This window comes from Strongylocentrotus purpuratus, unplaced genomic scaffold, assembly GCF_000002235.5.
Source record: "Strongylocentrotus purpuratus isolate Spur 01 unplaced genomic scaffold, Spur_5.0 spur5_scaffold_18, whole genome shotgun sequence".
NCBI lineage: Eukaryota > Metazoa > Echinodermata > Echinoidea > Camarodonta > Strongylocentrotidae > Strongylocentrotus > Strongylocentrotus purpuratus.
Genome location: NW_022145603.1, coordinates 30,372,031 through 30,394,172, shown reverse-complemented (window position 1 = coordinate 30,394,172; position 22,142 = coordinate 30,372,031). Strand labels below are relative to the sequence as shown.

The 22,142-nt window shown below is 36.8% G+C and overlaps 1 long non-coding RNA gene across 1 annotated transcript in view; it reads left to right on the top strand.

Annotated features, from left to right (window-relative positions):
* The window catches only part of LOC105442118, a 37,534-nt gene extending 17,903 nt beyond the window's left edge, over positions 1–19,631 (top strand). The window contains exons 2-5 of the long non-coding RNA XR_972292.2: positions 7,524–7,848; positions 16,058–16,282; positions 17,194–17,257; positions 17,718–19,631. This is a non-coding gene — a long non-coding RNA (uncharacterized LOC105442118). The remainder of the gene's footprint in view (positions 1–7,523; positions 7,849–16,057; positions 16,283–17,193; positions 17,258–17,717) is intronic.
* Positions 19,632–22,142: the final 2,511 nt, after the last annotated feature.

Sequence of the window (22,142 nt, the reverse complement as noted above, 5' to 3'; positions counted from 1 at the left end):
AGGGGTCTGTTTCATATTTGGCTGGAATGCTCCCCAGGAAGTGGACAATGTGCATACATTGTGTGTGGGTAAGCCTGAATCCGATAACCGGGTAATGATATATCTGTAAAGCGCTTAGACACACCAGTGATGTATTAAGCGCAATACAAAAGCTGATTATTATTAGTAGTATAGAGTTATATTCTTCATGCTTCAACATCCACCCCCTTTTTGAAGAGATATTTTGTCATCCATATTGATACGATTTGCAAATGTAAATCGAGTTTAGGTCTACTCTACCTTTAAGACCCAAGGGCACGAATCTCCACAGACAGACAGGGCCGGGGAAATGCCAAGAATTATCAAGTTACTATACACCACGTGCTCAGCTAGCGAGATGTCTTTATATCTACAGCTATTATCAACAGCTGAGGATACATGTATGCGTGTGGGTTAGTGTGTAATCATTAACTCTGGCCACTCACTACAAACTGTGACGTGTGTAAGGTATGGTGGAAGAGAGAGAGAGGAGATTGGGGGGGGGGGGGGTATGGACTGGCATCTTATAAAACCCATCAATGTATGATGTTGTGTATTATGTACTATTTTCCCCTTTTGTTAATAAGACTATTCAATGATGGTACAAATTAGGTCATTAAGAAGCATAAAACAAATGACAACATTGTCTAAATATTGAATTACTCGTTTTATAAACACCGAACATGGGAACAGATAAAGTACATCTGGTGCGAGGCGAAATGTCTTTATATCTACAGCTATTATTAAGTAGCTGAGGATACACAAGTATGCGTGTTGGTCAGTGGGTATTCATTAGCAAACTCTGGCAAATCACTAGAAACTATGACGTGAGGAAGGTATGGGGGAGGGGAGGGTGGGTTGCTCACCCCTACAAACTATGACGTGATGAATGATTTATTTGGGGAGAGGGACTGGTATCTTATATAACCCACCAATTGATTATGTTCTTCATAATCATATTTCCCTCTCGTTGAATGAATATTAAATGATGGTTGAAAATAAGTTATAAAGAAGCATAACAGCGAGTGGCAACACTTTCTAAATATTAAATGACTAATTTTCTCATGAGTGAACATGTGGAAGTGATACATTACATCCGGTCTTGGGTCGAGGTGTCTTCATATATATATACACCTACTACTGAGGAAACGTGTGGGATAGTAGGTCAGCAAACGCTGGCCACTCGCTACGAACTATGACGTCATTAAGAAAGGGGGATGGGGGTATAAATGGTATCTTACAAACCCACCAATGTGTTATGTTGTTGACTGTTGAATGATCATTCAACTTGGAAATGAAGAATCATTAGTACAAGGTACAATGACGTTTTAAAGATTTGTTTTCAAACAGATACGGACTGTGAACAAAAAGTTTGTATTCTGATATTAGATCCGCTTGTTTTCACTGGCATTTGTATACATGTTCTATATTTGGGTTAGGAAGAATGACAAATACGAAGACAAACAGCGCGTGTTGAATGACCACGATTACGGTGTTTTTATTCTCGAGTTGTTTCTGTATATATTTAGATATCCATTCGTCTATTCATAGAACAGTGTTCCGCCATGAATAACAAAAGTCGTAATTGGATAAACATTTCTTCGAATGAAAGAGAAATCTAGTCAGTTGACATGTTTACTCCTTCTCAACAATGGCACATATGATCTTCATCTTGATGTGTCTTTCTTCCTGGCAGCATGTAACCTAATGAGCCAATTAGGGTATGCCCCACAAAATAGTATCCCTTTGCCACAATGTAGGATTATTTATCACTGGATAGATATACCAAAGGTTCCAAGATTATCTAACTGTTTTCAGTCCAAGACCAATCTATACTGGTGTTAAAAAGGTTGCCATGAAGCTCATCAAGACTGGAAATGATTATTTCTGCATAGTCATTGTGTTGCACAAAACAATCCTTACGTCAATTGGTGCCTATCGTTTTTTGTGCAAAATCGCATGTGTGGCAAACGAGCAAACGAGCTACTGAAGTGTCTGTTTGACAGCACGGAACTTAATGAGCCAATTAGGATCTCCCTGCTATAATAACAAAACCAAAGGGTGATATACTTTCATACCTTCTCAAAATATCTATACCGGTACCTTTCTGTCAAAATGCTGTCCTTTTCTATAAAAATCACGATGCTGCCATTTTAGATGTTAAACTCTTCATCAAATCAACCAAGTCCTTCTTTCCGAAAGGCAATTCGTTTGTTTGTATGATCAATATATTCCAGTATATGGCATGTGACATGATCGGCTAGATTTAGACTTCAAAATAGCATTGGAGATTTTACATGGGTAATTTACGTCCGGTACCCCCTGCAAACGACAATCGTCTGGGTCTCTGTCATGTAGAATTTGAGCCATCTGTCCCTGTTATTCTCAAAAAGCATACCAATGTTGGATGACAAATATTTCTTTTTTGACTTCAAACCCTTTCCTTCTTTTTCTTAAAGGTAAAGCAAAGTTTTGGGAAATTTTGAAAATTGGGTGGATAGTGATTCCTGATTCCTTACAATTTCGATATATTTGGATGCCCCTGTGGATGTATTATAAGCGCTAGAAAATTTAGCCCCTTAAACATTTCTGCTTTGGAGAAAAATTGAATATAACAATTTACCGGTGCTCCCGGTAAATGTTGATAAGTTTCAAATAGCCCCTACGGCCGTACAATGTTAGCTGCAACCATGCAAATCTCAGAATACGTAGTTGTGATATATAATTTCCAAACGGAAATCGATCGATTTTAGTCAAGAAACAATGTTTTATAGCTCAATTAGTATCTTGACCTTGAGAAGGAGTTATAGAACATAAAGACTTTATTATTTAAAATGTCATAACTTTAGATTCGATTTCAACCGCGACAACTGAATATTGTAGCATCGCATATGCTTCCAATATGTTCACTTGAACCGAATTAATGACCCCCACACTTTAAACCTTTAAACCATGATTGAAATGAAACTTGTCTTTAAAACAAATTCCATGCACTTCCGTTCTATAACATTTATATGTTGAAATCAGTGACAATTATTACCCATCTATATAAAAACAGAGGTATTGGCTATACATTATATCCTGTAGCTCGCCATCAACAATAACGACAGGTAAACGGTATCTGCCATATCAATTCATATTTCACTCAGAATATATCAAAAGGGCTAGAAATTAGTCATCACCATCATACCGTGAGTCCCCTCCATGGGGAGAGGGGAGGAGGGGATGGGGGAGGGGGGGGGGGGTCTCACCGTAACCACTTTCCATCTCGTCTTGTCCGTAGCCAGCTTCAAATCAATTCCTCCACCGTCCTCCTTGATACAATCTATCCACCTCTTACTCGGTTTTATTTTCTTTACTCTTTTCCTCCTTTCTATCTGCTGCCGAGCTAATCATTTTTACGTGTCGAACACATCCCGATCTGCTCACTCTCTCTTATTTTGGAAATAGTGAGACTTGTAAATCAAGCAGATAGTCTATCCGAAGAGAACATAGTTTTGATTTGATTTGATTTGATTTATTGGTTTCTGCATCTTTTTTTTTCTTTTTCATCATACATTTTCATGAACATCTATGGTTTAATACAACATTTTAAGTGTATATAATTTTATACAGATAATAAATGAAATTAAACAAAAATATTGAATGCTTAATCAACATACATTAGATGCAGGATGGCTACATAACTAAGCAAAGTAGCTTAACGCGCCCGCAGACCTCAACTTAGATACAACAATAAAAAATAAAAATAAAAAAGTGACTTGCAGAGAACAAAAGGAAAGGGGAAAGAAGGAGCGTTGGTACTAATACAATAAATCTCATACATAGTTCATAGACTATAGATAGGATTGTTCGTGATATCAAATGGATAATTATCATCGTTTAATTTACGAACAAAAAAGACTAACTTGCGTTTTTATTGTATATTATATATAATTCTCAAAAGAAATGTAGTTTATAGTCTCAGTTATGTGTCATTTTGCTCATTAGGTAATAACGTGCAGTCTGTATATGAGATCTAGTAGGCTCAACTAAATTGAGTAAATATATTATCACCCCAAGTCTCCTATAATGCAAAATTATCGCTACACCATTATCATGTATGTTATCTTCAATTTAAAGAAGCACAGCTTATTGCTATTGCAGACAAAAAAAGCCAGTAATGACGAATGTTTTTCTCCAATCAAAAGCATATACCAGACATAACTATGCGAATCGTGGGACTTGTTGAAAAATATACATTTAGATCCAGCGTAAACCTTTTCCCCCGACAAAGCTATCTATATCTCAGAAAATTGATGAAAAAATGGATTGAGCAGTATACCCTTGTAGTATATCTTTGCTCATTTGAATTTTTTCCATCAACCGACCAGTAATTGGTTTCTCGTTTTCGCATTTATCCGTGCGTCATAAGGAGCACTGGAGCAGCTGAAAGGGAGGAATGAATGCACAGGACCCGACATGTAACGAACGATAGGGGACAGAAAGGATTGCATGTAGGTCAAGAACCGCGCTGTGTGTGTGGATAGGATTCGAAGAGGAAATTGTGTGCGCGGTGGAGTGTGCGTGCAAGTGGGTGAGAAATAAATGGAAGGAGAGAGGATTTATAGAGCGACAAAAAGTAAAATTGATAGAGAGTGAGAGAGAGAGAGAATTAGTGTGTACGTGTATTTGTGTGCGTGTGTAAGAGCAGAGGGAGGATTAAAAAGAGAGAGAGAGAGAGTTGGAGGAAATTGTGTGCGCGGTGGAGTGTGCGTGCAAGTGGGTGAGAAAGAAATGGAAGGAGAGAGGATTTATAGAGCGACAAAAAGTAAAATTGATAGAGAGAGAAGGAATTAGTGTGTACGTGTTAGTGTGTGTAAGAGGGAGGATTACAAACATAGAGAGAGAGATAGAGAGAGAGAGAGAGAGAGATGGAGGAAATTGTGTGCGCGGTGGAGTGTGCGTGCGTGTGGATGTGTGAGAAATGCAGAAGGAGAGAGAATTTATAGAGCGACACAACGTAAGATTGATAGAGAGTGTGAGATTCAAGATTCAAGATTCAAGATTCAAGATTATTTTATTGCATGCAAACATTACATAGAAATTTTGCTTCCAATGGCTTTTTTGACAGTGAAAATACAAATGATAGAAAATGCAATATAACATTTAACAATAGAAAGAGAGAGAGAGAGAGAGAGAGAGAGAGAGAGAGAGAATTAGTGTGTACGTGTATGTGTGGGTAAGAGCAGAGGGATGACTAAAAATAGAGCGAAAGAGAGAGAGAGAGAGAGAGAGAGAGAGAGAGATGGAGTAAACTGGAGAGACAAAGTGTGTGTGAGTAGATGTGCGGGTTGAATTTTTTGGGAAGAGGGATATATTATACAGACAGAGGGAGAAATAGAAGAAAAGAAACAGCAAGAAAGAGAGATATAGGAATTATGTGTAAATACGACATAGCTTTTATAACTGAAAACAAATAATAAATAAAAAGACGAAAATGTTTTTGAAGGAATAAGTAACATGAAAAAAAGTGAAAAAAGGGTGATGAGATAAGGGATGTGTTTGGGACTGATTGTGTGCGTGTGGGAGGGGGGGGTAAAGTAGAGTGGTACGGAGAAATGATTCGAGCAGATAAAATGGACATAAATCGGGCAACGGTTAGAACTCTGTCCTGTAATATCCGATTTATTTTTCGTTTACCATTTACGGGACCAAAATAAAAGCGAAGAGGTTTGATGGATTTTTCATCAGTAAGGCAATAGAGGATAGGAATCGTTTGAAACATTGGAGAGGATAGATTTATAAAAGCAATGCAAACCAATTTAAGAACTTCGGAGACCAATTGTAACGGCCGAGGGCGAGGCAAGGCAAGTAAATATGAGATGGAAAACGACGGTAACATAAATTGAAAAGGATATGAATGGAGCCAGAGAATGAGAGAGGAGTGAAGGCATAGAGGTAGAGGTAGAGAGAGAGAGAGAGAGAGAGAGAGAGAGAGAGAGAGAGATAAAGAGATAGAGAGAGAGAGAGAGAAAGGAAGAAAGAGAGACAGAGAGAGAAAGAGGAAAGGGAAAGGGGGTGTATGTTAAGTTCAGGGATGAATAAGACGTTGTTACTTCTCTCTTAGAAGAAAAGGTAAATGTTTATTTTTGTAACCATCTCAACATCACTGAAATTTCGACGTGCCTATAAGATGACAATGAATCAGAATTGTGCCAAAATGGTAATTTGACGTGCATATGAGACTGTGATGACTTTATGCTGCTCGATATACACGTCGTTTGATATCGCCACAGACATGACGCCATTTTTCTTTCAACCACCGCGATGTAATTTTAATGATATAGAGCTATATCGATCATACAGGCTACTCTTTCGGGGGTAATTAAAACACAAGTTTGCTCCAGTAAGCATGTGTAGAAGATCGGAACTGGGACAAGGATAATGTTTTTGTTCTCTTCTCAATATGTAAACTATATACAGAGGAATTATTGGCGTAAGCACCGTACCATGGGAGGATTTCCCCCCTTAAACAAATTCTGGGCGTGACAGGATTTTCTGTGCCAGAATCATATTGAATTATCTTGACTATGTTGGTAGTTTCCTATTAACAATATGGAATTCACTTTTGTTATCACTTAGCACGTGTGTAATGCTATTTTGTGCATTCTATTAATCTCCGTCTACAAGCAAAAATTGATTGATTAAACTTAATTCCAATGTATCATTTCTCATATTATTTTGTATATATATTAAATGGTTACCATTTATTACCCACGTACATACAATATAGGTAGAAGAAATAGCTAAAGACGCATACATTACTAAAAAAACTGGTGCTAACTACTACTCCTCCCCCATTTTATCCTCCTCCTCCTACAAATCCTACTGCTACTATTACTCCTACTCCTTCTAGTAAAGGCCTACTACTAGCGCTACTACTACCTCTTCTATAAACTATTTTTGATACTACTACTACTAATGATAGTAATAATACTTCTTATACTTTTATTACTACTTTTGATACTACTACTAATAATGATAATAATAATACATCTTATACTTTTATTACTACTTTGACTACTTCTACTACTAATGATACCTCTTATAATACTACTTTTACTACTTCTACTCCTACCAGTACTACTACTACTACTGCTACTATTACTACTACTGCTACTGCTACGACTACTACTACTACTACTACTACTTCTACTTCTACTATGACCACTTCTAATACTACTAATAATAATTGTGGCTTCTAATACATAGCGCACATGTCCGTCACGTAGTGACGCTCCTGGCAAAAGTAGATTAATGTCTTAATTAGTGCCAGGGTGGGATTCCTAACTCTTCTACTACTACTATTACTACTACTACTACTACTACTACCTTCTACTACTTCTGCTATTACCCAACCCCTATCACTAGTGTTAGTTCAACCGTGAAGATGTGAGTTTTCCATGGTTCTGCTGCATAAGATCTACGTTCTTTATCAACTACTTTTATCTCTCCACCTACAGACAGCCATGTTGGAGGAAAGCATCGAATTCCGATGAAGATCGAAGATAAGAGTGCTAACCACCCGGCCTAATCCTACATTCCGCGCTCCAACTCTACCAGGCAACCTGCACACCAAGACCTAGCAAGTCGCCATGGATTACACGTAAATACCACACACCCTTCAAAGATACACCAGCAGCCATGGCATAGGACACACGCCACGTCAGTTCGAGGAACAATCTGTGAACTAAGGACTAACCGAGCAAAAGGGCAGACCTGAGTTGTAAAGCCGCCATCATTCATTGGCGGATAGACCTCTATGGGAATCACATGGTCCAAAATCAAGTAAGTATGTGATCCCTGTTCTGTCCTACCCTTAAAAAATTAGCAATCCTCCACCAGGGGTTGTCATATAGCCCGAAAACATCCCAAAACTGACATTTGTTGAGCTTTTTTAGATATTAGAATAACTATGTGTATTTTACACTATGCACTAGATATTGATATAGAAACGTAATGTGCACCATCTCTATTCCATGGGATAGATCGTCCCTGCATTTAAAGGCATATATAAGCATTTGAATATGTTCCGGGGGTATTTCCTAAAAAGGTTATGACATTTGACAATAAATTTCTTTTTTTCTCGAAATATGTCCGAATTCATTATCACACATTTTGTAGATACACCCTTTATCATTAACCTGCAATTGAAAATTAAAAATCCTAGCTGTCATGAAACATTGTCACATGTGAAACATCATCTAGCATATTCATTTGTATTCATCCCAAAGAAATATGTTGTCTGCCTAACAATCAGAAACTGATTCAAGACGCACGAATCACACCATGTTACGAGACAGCCTAAACTTCATTAAACCCTCCATGCATTTCAATGAATAGCATAACGAAAGAAAAATGTAATTATTATGAATGAAATGAGATGGGAAGACGTTTTGAACGAAGAAGACCTACGAATATTTTCATGACACGAAGATTCGGAGTAAAATATAATCCATCACCATAATCATAAATGTCATCTGGTTACAGCTCTGTCTGCAATAGATATCAACACACCAGATTGAATTTGTATGGGTATAAAGTTTGTATCACTTTTGACGTGTCCAATAGCGCCATAAATACACCCGGATGGAAAAACCATTTTGGTTTAATACTAAGCCTTCTACATTCCGTGGAAGCCCTGGGGAGGGTTTCACAAAGACTAAGATCGACTTTAAGTTAGACTTTTCTTTGGCAAGCCGTTCACGCCACTAGTTCCTCTAACCATTCCTTGCATTGGTTTCTCAAGGGACCTGCAAATCTTGGTCACAAATCTACAGAATTTACCTTTGGGGATAGTTCATTATTGAAGAAAAAACGATGTTCTAAAGATCATAATTGAGAGACCAATGGTGAGAGCAACCGGTGGCATGAATGGCCTGTCATATTTAAGTCCAACTCAAAGTTGATCTTAGTCTTTGTGAAACTCTCCCCCTGGACAATTTTTGCAAGGCATTTTAGCTATTTCAATCCCAATCACACCTATTAGACTTTGCTAGAGCACATAGCGAATCGGGAAAGACGGAAGAGTAAAGATTCAAGGTCACAGTGATGACCCGGTCACACCTGCAACCTGCCTCAATGCCGACCGATAACCCGGCCATTCGAGCCATGCACCTTTGTGTTCGGTCTATAGTTTGTATCGTCCCTGTGGCTGGGGTAAAGTAGTGATAGTGGTGGACATTTTACCTGATTTTTACCCGGTAGGATGCGAAAGTTAATGTAGTTTGTTCAGCATTGTCATGATTGTGAACGTCTGTAAATAGACGCCTGAAATGCTCCCCAGGGAGGGGAGAATGCGCTTAGAGACATGCGTGATCAAAGTATAGAAGGAGACATGAGAGAGTGGGAGAGGGGAGAAGAAAAGAGAGGGAGAAGAAAAGAGAATAGAAGAGAAGAGAGGGAGATGGATGGGGGAGGATATGCAAGTGGTATAAATACACACACCATCTAAACACGAAAGGGAAGAGAAAGAGACAAGACAGGAGTAGATCGAAGAGAGAAAGGAAGAGGGAGAGCGAGAGAGAGAGAGAGAGAGAGAGAGAAAGAGAGAGAGGAAGAAATATTGGGAAAGTGAGAATAGGGACTATAGAGATAGACTTCTACTAGGAGCAAATTGCCAAAAGAACTTAGCCGATAATGGGAAGAGCATGAAAGGGGAGAAGAACAATTATTACCGACAAAAGGATTTTGAAAAACATACTTGATGATCATGGTAAGTGCAAAATGTGAACTTAGGTTACCATTATAGTTGTCGCCCTAGGGACTATATAAGGTCACTTTTAAACGACTCCTTTTTGTAAATTAGGGCAGTGTCTTTATCGGTGCTGCTGCGTTTTCAGGATGTCGGGGGCCGGCTCAATGCGATGGGCAGGGATATTCTCACTAGAATCAGATGAGGAGGATACTAAAAATGTTTTTCTATATAAATACGACTTTTCACGTCCGAAAAATGATTTTGAAAATATATTTGTATCGGTACATTGCATAACGTTACGTAATAATGTTATAGGTTATATATTATGGCGTTCCTTCATGATTCTATCGATATCTGCGCAACAATTTATTTAGAATTGTTGAAGCAAAATTAAAAAAAAGAACATTTAAAACTAACACATCACCTTATAAAAAAAAAAATAGAACAGAATAATTCCTACTTTTTTTCAATTAGCAGCATAACCAAATGGCTAAGGAGAGTCCCTCCCAATCCTTTAACTTAGCAACCACCACCACAATTGCAACCATTTTCTTCTCCACCAACATTACCAGTACCATTTCCATTTACAAATCTATTATCAGTATTTCCTCTACCATTTTGTCCACCAACAACTCCATCACCATCATCACCATTATCATTAAGCCCATCACAACCAGTGTAATCTGTACCATCCTCTCAACAACTTTCTCCACCAATAATCCGATCATCCCCATCACCACCATTACCACTACAACAATCAGTATCATCCACCATCAACCATCTACCAAAATTAAAACCATCTACTATCTACACTCGTGTTTTCATTATGTCCTTCCTGGACCTCTAGGAAGAACAAAGCCATGTTAATAATGGCTCTGAATAAAGCATTCCCGCCGTTTTTAATTCTTGATTTGTATTATATATGTAAATGTTATTCTTGTATGTATTTGAATTTGTATACGGAAAATAAAACCAACCAACAGCTCCTCCAGCAATAACATCATCAGAAATACCAACAGTAACCAACATTACGAGTATCAACACCATGACCATCTTAATCATGATCATTACAATCGCCGCCACCATAATCAGTACAATGACTACCACAACACCCTCATCTTATACATTCCTGTCATCCCCATATCAACCACCAAAAATAACAACAACAAGGAAACATCATCAACATCTCCATCACCATCCTCAGTACCTCAATAAATACAACCATCAACACTGAAATCAACGCCGCCTCAACCCCCTCTACCACCAACTCAATGCACGTCTCTTCAATGATCGCTACCATCATTATCGCCACCATTATCGCAACCCCAACTTACCACCAACACCAACCCCACAAAACCACTACCACCATCTTCACCACGGTGCATCACCCATGCAATCACCATCATTAGCACCACCACCACAAACACCACCATCCCAGTGCATCACCCCATCATCCCCGCTGCGACCATAACCTGATAACAGCCACACCCTCCCCCGCTTCCACTCCCATTATCTGACTTGTTACCCCTCCGAAAGCTAAAAGACGGGATGGCATCTTGTTTTTTTGGCGTTGCTTCTGTCGTCACTCGAGAACCCTGGCGAGGGAAGCCATTGATCCCGGTCCTTTCAAGGCTACATGGCTACATCAGAGAATAACTCGCAACAAAATAATCAATCGCATCTTGGAAGTAAAGGCATGCTGAAAACACAACATGCACCTTCCAGCATCAATAGGAAACAATGGTGTAGTGCTTTAGCATGGCTAAGTGGAACATTGCGTAGAGCTAAGCGAGCAGGTATCCGCATTTTGCTAGTGAGCGATAGATATGAAATGTTTGTTTATGTTTATGTTGTTGTTCTTGTTGTTTTAGTTTTTATTTTCATGTATCATTCATTTATGAATATTTACGCCATATCATTTACGCCGTGTATCAGTCATGTATTAATGTTATTGGCGGGATCTATATTCTCACTAAAATGTTCCCTTGCATAAATATGTTTACTAGTTTGGTTTGTTGTGTTTTATATAATGGCGCATTTTTAATATTGCTTATGATGTTGATAATGAAGGGTTTACTCATAATTTCAAATCTTTAAATCAGTGTAAATTGGAAGAGATGTGAAATGTTATGCATTTTTTCCCTATTTAATGTAAGAGAAATGTTCTTGGCGTAATCATTTAGTAACAATCAACATCTTCGTCATCACAACAATAATCCTCATCTCGGTCATCATCATCATCATCATCATCATCATCTCCATCGCCATTATCATAATCTCTGGCATGACTACAACTAAAACTACCACTATCACCATCACCATTACTACCATCACCGTCACCAACTCCATTGTCATCATCACTACCACCATGAGTATCTCCATCATCATCAACATCGTCTCTGTTATAAATACTACCACCATCACTATCACCATCACTACCATCAACATCAACATTATCACGACCAACATAATCGTAAGATGTGGATTTTTGTTTCTACCTTGGAACAAAAGCATAACATTTTAACCACTATGGGCTGTTTTCCTATACTAGCTCCATAATCATACATTAATCATCTTTCTTGTGTTCCAATGTTTGCATTACAAAAAACCAAAACATTTAACTTTAGTCTCACAATCTGACTCCGCACTAAATCAAATCAAATCAAATCATTTATTTCCAAATTCCAACATCAATTAAAAACAATGTTGAAAAAACAGTCAATGGTCAATAAAAACATTATAAAACTATGACAGTTCAATCAAACGATTAAGAAGATAAAACAAAAAAAAATCAAGTATAGCATTCAATGAGAAACAAGGTAGAGACTACATACAAAACACAAGAGGATAATTGGAAAATGGTAAACACAATGAAAGCCAGGCTTTGGCTCATTAGGGTGTGTCCACCTAGTTTGTGTATTTGTTTGTTTTTATATTATTATCAGAAAAATAGACATTGGTCAAACAAGGTAACTCATGACAGATTCATTTTGTGCAGTTCCAAAAATAGTACGCCATTTCGTTCAAAATACTAGCATATACGAATTGAGAACAAATGGTCTCTCGTGTTACACATTATGTGTGCGCTGGTACGTAAAAACCCTCTCTCCTGTCCTGTATTGATCGTTCCAAACTCTCTGAAAATACACATGCGCTAGCCATGCGTGTTTACAAATTACAGGCTGAACAAACGACTGCATGGTGTGTTTTTCGCGCCTCTTGCTAGCGAAACAATTTGACTTGCGAAAGAGAAAAAAGCTTAGCTGAAAGTTGTGACATACCGCTAAGGAGAGCTATGGGGGACTGATGCACTTTGGGTTAAATATAGATTTTCTTTTTTTCTCGCAGATCTTACTATAGCTCTTGTTCTTTTGACCTCTCGAGATATTACGAGGGCAAATTCCAATACAAGCCTGGGTTTCAATTGTTTTAGCCGGTCTCTTTCCCTTTCATTCACTAGAGCGCTTTCGCAAAGACGACGGGAGGACGAACTCAACCGAGATCAATTAATGTATGCAGTTTGAATTATGTCTATTGAAATACTATTATTCTCATCAGGTGGATGAAATAATTTGTATTAAGGCACTTTACAAAGACAATTATGCGTTAAATTTGGTTACATTACGAAAATGGCATATTGTACGGCGATACAGCTACTCTCCCGTATTCTTTGCGAAAGCACTCTATTAACGAATTTGAAAGAACATCAAGGAATGATTTGTTTCTCAGAGGTTCATTTGCTTGATCGCCACGTGTGCCAATCGGCACAAAAAAAAATAACCGCCAATTACCGCACTAATTAATTTGTGTAACAGAAAGCTTCGCTGAATTAGCCTTTCCCGGTATTGATCGGCTACATGACAACCATTTTAACACTAGTATAGATTGGGTTTCATTGAAAACATCGACATATTTTTGTAAAGGCTTTGGTTTAATAATCCCGTTGGAAATGTAGAATGTCACAAGGAAATCATTTGCGTGCCACATAAACGTTAGGCTAATGATATCTTAAAATGCATTGGCTTTGAGCAGATTTTCCAGCTTAATGTTGCATTAATTGTTGTTGACAACAAGTCTTTTGTCGGCATCACTCGTAATTTGTAATGTAAACGTAAAATCATTTATATTGTTTAATGTTGCCATGGATATCTCTTGAAAATAAGATAAAGCCGTGTATTAACAGGAGTTTAAGATTATTTTAAGCGAGTGAAAATTGTGTTTCATATAGTAAAACAAGAGTCCGTTAGGCTTCCCAGAAACGCTTGAAAATGTGAGAATCAGTGTAGTTAATTATGATAACAGATCATAAGACCATTTAAGATTGTTATACTGCGCAACAGACACTTACATTTTGCATCGTTATTCTCAACCTCCCTCTCTCTCTCTCTCTCTTCCCTCTCTCTCTCTCTCCCCTCTCTCTCTCTCTCTCCCAGCCGCCTCTTCCCTTCCCTAGCTATATGTATATTCATCTAGATGTGTGCCAAAGGAGTACATTCTCATTGTACTTTATTGCCATATAGCCTCCATATATAGTGTATTTTAACATTCCTGTTTTATGAGAAAGGGCGGGCATGAGGAACAAAGCCATGAATTTAATAGTCTACAAGCACAGACTGTGATTGGACACTCAACTACAAATTCTTAAGCCTCAAGCAGAGCCTAAATCCGTAGGTTTCGGGGTGTGTAAAGTACAGAGCCTACTGTAGTCTCACATTGCAGACAATATTACGCACAACGACTACCAAGGGTCTGTGTCTGCAAACTGGCACTGAAGACCAAAATGGTTGGTATTGAATCTGTGGTATAATTGACTGTTATTCAAGCACACTGGCGCCGAAGCCCTCTATTGGCCTTCAGAGCAGAGCTGCGTTCACACTCGACATTGTCTACTTCCTAAAAGAAAACAAAGAAAAACAACTTGGAGAAAGAAAACAGTAAAGAAAAACAAAATATAATGAGACCACCGCGTCAACAAAGGAATACCGTTAAACATATAAACAAACCACAATAGCAAAGACTCATGTTAAGACAAATTATGTTTGTAATATTTATTTTGTCGGTATCACTCGTGATTTTATAATGTAAACGTGATACTGTTGAAATTGTTTAAATTCCGTCTAAAGTGTTTGGAGCCCCACAATTTGAGACACATTTAAGACACACTTTTGCAAAGAAACAAAAATTGTTTGAAGACAAACGTTGATAAAAGTATACATAATTCGGGTTTCCTGTTGTACGCAGAAAATCTAAATGTTGTATTCTTTCATCAATTTTCGTCTTGGCAGAAATGTGTCTTAAATGACATCCTCTTTGACATTATGATACATTTTAAGTGCAATTTTGCCATCAAATTTTAGCGAATTTGGGGCCTCCAACACTTTAGGGCCTTAAATATTGCCATGGAGATTTCTTGAAAAAAGGAAATGTGTGAACATGAGTTTAAGAATCTTTTTAGCGAGTGAAGATCTGTTTCACATGGTAAAACAAGAGCCCGTAGGCTTCCTAGAAACGTTTGTAAATATGAAAATCTGTGTAATTAATGATAAATACCTGATTGAAAGACCGGTCGTACTGCACAACAGACACTTGGACTTTGCATCTTTATTCCCAATCTCTCTCTCTCTCTCTCTCAGCCACCTCTCCTCTCTCCCCTCACCCTCTCTCTCTCTCCCTCGCTTTCTTTCTATTCATCTCTGTGTTCCAAAGGAAAGCGTAATTCTCATTGTACTTTAATGCCTTATAACTTCCAGATAGGCCTATTGGTAAAGTGTATTTTAACAGTTCTTACTTCCAAGAGCTCATTTCGCGATATGTTTTTTTTTTTTTTTTTTTTTTTAATATATAAAGGTATAATGCATATTTTTTCTTCAAATTTCTCCAGTATTACAATTTAATTTTCTGATCTTTTCAGGAATATTGTAATTATCTCAATATAATTCGTTATAATAACAAAAAGTACAGGAACCTATTTTCAAGAAACATCCTCATACGCAATTTATACCATATCTTTTTACCGACCATTATCTAATTCATCTTATCAGAGTGTTGCACACACGAACCCCACACCTTCACGCACACTCACACGGGCGTACGTACACACCCACACCCACTCATGCACAAAGGATCACGTGCAACAAATATATCCATGCTGATACCTTCTCAGCCTCCACACAATTTTGGTTATATAGATTGTGCACGAACGGTTTTATCAATGTAAATTAATTACTTTACTCGTTAAAATATTTCTAAGCGTAATATTGGATCTCTAATGGCTGCCCTGTGTTTTTCTCTCCTTCACAGGTGAACCATTGGACGTTGTGACGTAGACCTAAACGATGATGTCTGCCCGAATCCATATCTCCGCTATGTATGCTGATCAATGATTAATACTCAAGGAGTCGTACGGAGAGACTCGGAGAGAGGAATACACAACCACGTACACACGCACACACCTAGTAACACACACACCCACACCTTATACAGCAAGCTACACGCCATCATCCAGAGAACGGTCAAATGGGTTTTGTATGCATGCATTGATTTTGTACATTAAACTTTTTGTAATCGTCTCTAACGAAAACAGTTATTAAGATCGCTATTAGGGTTTCAATTTTACACCAAGACTGTTTTTGAAAACATTTTTTTAAAGATTTTTTTTTTTAAAGACTCATTTAGGCTATATAAAATAGTTTTCTAGAAATAATCTCATTTTGTTGAAATGATTCTCACTAATTGCTTGAGCCTGATTTAACTTTTACGGGCGTATTCCCAATAAACTTCGTATGATTTAGCAAGCATATACCTGAGCATAGGCCATTGAACATTTCGTATATATTATCGAGTGCACAGATGAGACTTCATTGTTTCTGTTCATTGAACGTCTTCACTTTTGATTGTGATACAGACAATAAAGTGAATATTGATAGCTGGAATAGAAATGTTATAACTTTCTCCTCTTGTGCATTAATAGTTGTCTTTTGATAAAAACATTGTGATATGAGAGTCCAATATGCTTTAATTAGAAGCATTCTACAGTGAAACATGTATATAAAGACCACCCAAGGGAGACACGAAAAGTGGCCTCTATATGCAGGTGGTCTTTATGTACAGGTTCCTTTAGTAAATGTTTCAATGAAAAACCATTTTCAAGGGAAACAAAAAACGTGATCTAAGTAAACAGTAGGTCTCTGTAGAACGGTGGTCACTAAAGCAGGTTAGACTGTACTACATGATGAAACGTGATAAGTATCAAACTACACTCAAAATTGATGTATGAAATTTAGATATTCAAATTAGGATCGACGGATATCTTAGTGCATTAAGAAAATATCAAACATGTACTAAGATAGTCCACTTCGAAATTGATTCCGATAGGTGTATTTTTTTCTTTGGCTCTTCTTTCATATTTGTTTCATTTGATATTCTCTTTCTTAAAGGGACTGCGGATCTCCATTACATATGCTTTCTGGCACTAGTGGAACTCCTCGAAAAACCCACGTGGTAAATAAAGATGATCTGGTGGAAGATTGTCAAATCTATTGTCTTTTAAGTTTATGAATTAGAGGTTCATATATTTCACTCATATTTGTACCTTTTGGGTTTTCATGAAGTCATTGTGACATTATGGTGTATATTCTTAATAGATGAAGTTTATATCTTCTCAAGACTTTATTGTTAAATCTGAAGAGTCATGGGGTTTTAACAATACAGTTCTCATAAGACCTATCCTTTGTAAATAAAGAATAAACCATATTGGCACACTCTTTTCATGAAAGAGATATATAGAAATATATTAAATATTGGGGCAACACTGTACGTATGTGTGTTCATATGGGTAGAATTGATTTTCAATGAGAAATAAAAATACGGCATGTGTTTGCATCTATTTACATGTTCATCACGTCCGTTTATTCTGAATAATCATTTTGTTTGTTTTGTATTTGTTTTGTCTACTAATTAGGGGCTCGCCTGGAACATCCCAAGGACAAAACAATTAAAAATCCGAACAATCGACAAAGGATCGACCCTTGTCATCATCTCCATGTCATTGACGTAATCGACGGCGACCTCATCATCTCAACGAAGAACTAACGACGGTGTCACATTTCTTAAATATTTTTCGCCAAAATTGCAAAGTATTGTATCAACGATCAATCGGTAGTATTATCACTGGAATTATCAACGAAGAAAGTATGAACAAGACTTAAAAGAGATAACCCTATCTTTGGTCAATGATAGCTGTATTTCAATTTCCGCTTATCGTATTTGCTTCAATATTAAAGAATATGTTAAATAGTAGTAGCAATTTTTTAAGATTTACCTTTAGTTTGCAATATTTTTAAAAAGAAGATGGGTTACCAAGTACAATTTTGCATATACAATGATTTTTGAAATTAAAAGTCTTTAAAGTTTCAAGAATTATCCGTGTACCAACCATTCTAAGGCGCTTCTCATTTACAACATTAAAGAACTGTTTCATTCAAATGGGACAAAACATTAAATCAAATAAACATCAACGATACCATACGTTGTAGCAGGTATTGTTTGGTAATGTGTGTATATCCCTATATGATCTTGCATGTCGGCAGTGAATTCATGAATATTCTTTACTTACCAATATGTAATTTCTGCGATGAATCTCTGAGCATCACAGCACGTGGAATATCAGTCTCTTTTGATCAGTCTTCTCTCTAAGCCGCATGCCATTTTAATAATACCCTCGGAATGTAAAGGAGAGAGATGACTTTGTTTCCATAGCAGCAGTGATGACAGAGCTTCTTTGACTGTGTGGTAAGTGCGCGGTTACTCCATGTCATGGAGAATAGTAGAACAGTTGAACAAATGTCTAGGGACGGAACAACTAATACACACTTTTGTCCTTTCTTTTCGAAAGGAATTGAAATTTAAAGGCTGTCGGCACAAGTTTGGCCAGGAGGGATTTAACCTCCTTGCCTGGTCACTGACAGGTGCTTATCTCATCAATCAGCTCTCAATTAACATAAGAAAAGGGGGGTCATGGGGGACTAGCGGGTACCGTTTAGACATTGTTTGCTATATAGAGGGCGCAAGTAGCTACAAATAGTGCAGTCCCGCGTTAAAGGGTGTCTGAGATTCAGTGCATAGTATCTGAAATTGTGGAATGAACCTCAGAGCTCGCAAGCCAACAGTAAGACTACCTCGTTAATGACTCTAGCAACAGACTTTAATAATGTTTGCAGTGTTTTCACTTTTGAAATGCATGAGAATATCAAAAATTGTCGAAATCAAGTTAATAGCTAATAACTATTAGCTTGGCTCAGTCATCCGGATTGTAGACTAGACACAAAGCGGTGTGTGTCCGTCTATTGCCCCCTTCGCCCCCTCGCTGACGAGGATTCTATTATCGAACAACATCAACGGTGAATAGTCTCAATATATGATTTCTAATTATCAAGGTATCTGTTAGTACATTCAATGTTAAGCTTCTTAAACTATGCACATGTCTTTATTGGTATGATAGGAAAACTAACTTTTCTATTAATTATGGTTATGGCCACATGGGAGCATTGTGTTTCACTGGCAAAGACCCTTGCATCTAACGGCAGGTCCTGGGTTCGACACTTACTTATAGTGCGTACATACTTGGAAATGTAATCTTAATATTCGTTCCTCTCCGTCGAGTCAGGTGTATGTGTATGGTACTGTTATGGTAACAATTATTCCAGGGTACTCAGAAAGAGCAGTGTCAATACTGATGTTGCTCCCATGGGTAGATAATACCATATTGTCATCATTATTATCATCATTAAACTACAAATGATAAATGAAGGTGACCGTGTTTAATTCAGCCTCCTTGATGCATAAGGGAGGTCAATACGAATGCATGCAAACCGTAGCAATGTTTGTATATATATATGGTTCTCAGACAATGTGTGGATTTGTCATACAAAATAATGTGAACATTCCATGATAGGTATAATACGGCAAAGCACATCAATCCTTCATTTTTTTCTTTATTTTACAGTATGCCTAAGCTCAAATGTTTCAAATTATCAAATTACAAATCAAATCTAAACATGTTGCACTCAAAACAAAGCACCACTGAACATATGGTGGCCATTTTGTGATATGTAATGCATTTGGGAAAGATACATTATAAGCAACTATTTCTCTGATGAACAAGTTATATATATATACATGTTCGTTATAGCCCTTTGTTTTTAATGACAATATATTCATGGAATTCAAAGGAACAACAAATGTTGGCTATGTTTGTGGAAAAACAAATGACTGAACAACTAATGTTAAGATAGATGTTGTTATTACTTAACTTATTTGGATAGAGTAATTTGATTTCTGTATGTTTTGATTTATGACAGAATCACCACTATCTGTGACTCGGACTTTCAAATTCGTTTTAGATTTTGCTAGTAATGCCAAAAACATTATGATTATTGAATATTATACAACACATATTGTATAGCATTCACAATATAGTGACTTGTTAATGTGTTGATGTTTTACGAGTGATTGACTTATCCTACTACAAATCTATGCAAAAAATGTTAAGTAGTGATTACATATGATAGAAAATTAGATGTACTATTCTTCTTTTTCCATGGTGACAATTAGTTTTCACTAATTTTCTTGGTTTTTACTATTTCATTTATCATCATAATTAGTCATATTATCACTATTATATTTATTATTATTATTATTATCATTATTATTATCATTATTATTATTGTTATAATCATAATAAATAATGTTATCATAAATGTCGTTGCCATTATAGTTACTAACATTATTAATCGAACACTATAACTGAGATTGTATATTATGTAACATTTCTGGTGGCATTCTAACTTTCTTCAAAGTTAATTATGTCCAGTCTATCTCTATGTTTAAAGGGGGTGTGGAAAATCATAGCTCTGTAATCACGATTATAGGTATAATATTACGATTGTTATTCCTTTCCTCTTCTTGTTAAGCACTACGCTAAGGAATACTACTCGTTTTCGTTTATTCTATTATTATTGTGATATTTTGTCACAGATTTTCATTTTCAATTGAAGTTATCATTAATTTTTCATCATGGAATAACTATTCAATAAACACCAGTGGCAGCGTATACTATTTTAGCCTCTTTCTTTCTTTCACTTGTTTTGGCCTAGAAACTATTTTCCTACTAGTAGTGAACAGAATCTAGACTTGATCTTATTCTATTTATCGCAATTGTTAGATAATATTATAACGATGACTATTCCCAAGTATTAAATGTGTATCTATTCATATAATATATATGTAATTCACATGTATAGAATGTTTTTTCTTTTGTTATATCCCTTGTAAATATTTCGGACCCTTTGTGTCTGATTTATACACTATTTATATAAAAGAGAAATACGGTAGATATAATATCATATTATCAAATATCATTTTAATAGTAACGATGACTATAATACACAATTATATATCATGCTTGTTGTTGGTAAATGTTTATCGATAATACATAAAGATGCATATAATACAAGTTATAACCTGTTCACATCTTGTCTTTTACAGTGGAGTTCGTAAGCAAATACTTTTCCTTACATGAGTCTACTCTGTATGAGAGCGGTTAACATACGTGAAGTCTCCAAAATATGTGAGTAGTAGTAGTTGGAGGTGTCGTGGTTTAATGATTCATTCCATTGACTCTCAATCCAAGGGTTGAGGGATCAAATCTCAGCATGGCACTAAAATCCTTCGGCAAGACATTAATCCACATTTGCCGCTCTCCACCCAGGTGTAAATGAGTACCTGGCAATTGCTTGGGTAATAATAGTAGCAGGGCCCTATTAACAACACTGAAGCTGGTGAGGCTTCCCTGTCTAAACAAAATTACTATTATGAAATGAGTACCCCACCCCCCATGCGCCTTATGTTATAACTACAAAGTACAAACTTGTAGAGAATTACATTCGCTATACCCGTACTCCATTGGCTATTTTACTGACATCGCAGTCACTGCTATACCTTATGTTCTAGTGCACGTACATCTGATGTAGTAACGGTAAAATACCCTAACTTTAAAATGTTCAGGCATTGCTCTTGTTTTTTGTTTTTTTGTTTGTTTAGCTTTTATTATTTACGAAGTATATCAACGAAGAAATTTCCATTTTAAAGGATCCCTCTTCAATTGCCCTCTAATTCAAATTATGACGTTACATAGCAAAAAAGGGTGGATCAAACTTTTTGCCACATTAATAGTCTGTAGTCCCACACATTGATATTCAACGAGATGTAGCCCCTTTTCTTTTCATTTTACCAATTACATAATTTTACTCGATATATCTGTTGTCATGTACTACATAATGAATCTTTCTAAGGTGCTTCCAGCCATAATGTATTTCAAATGAATGGT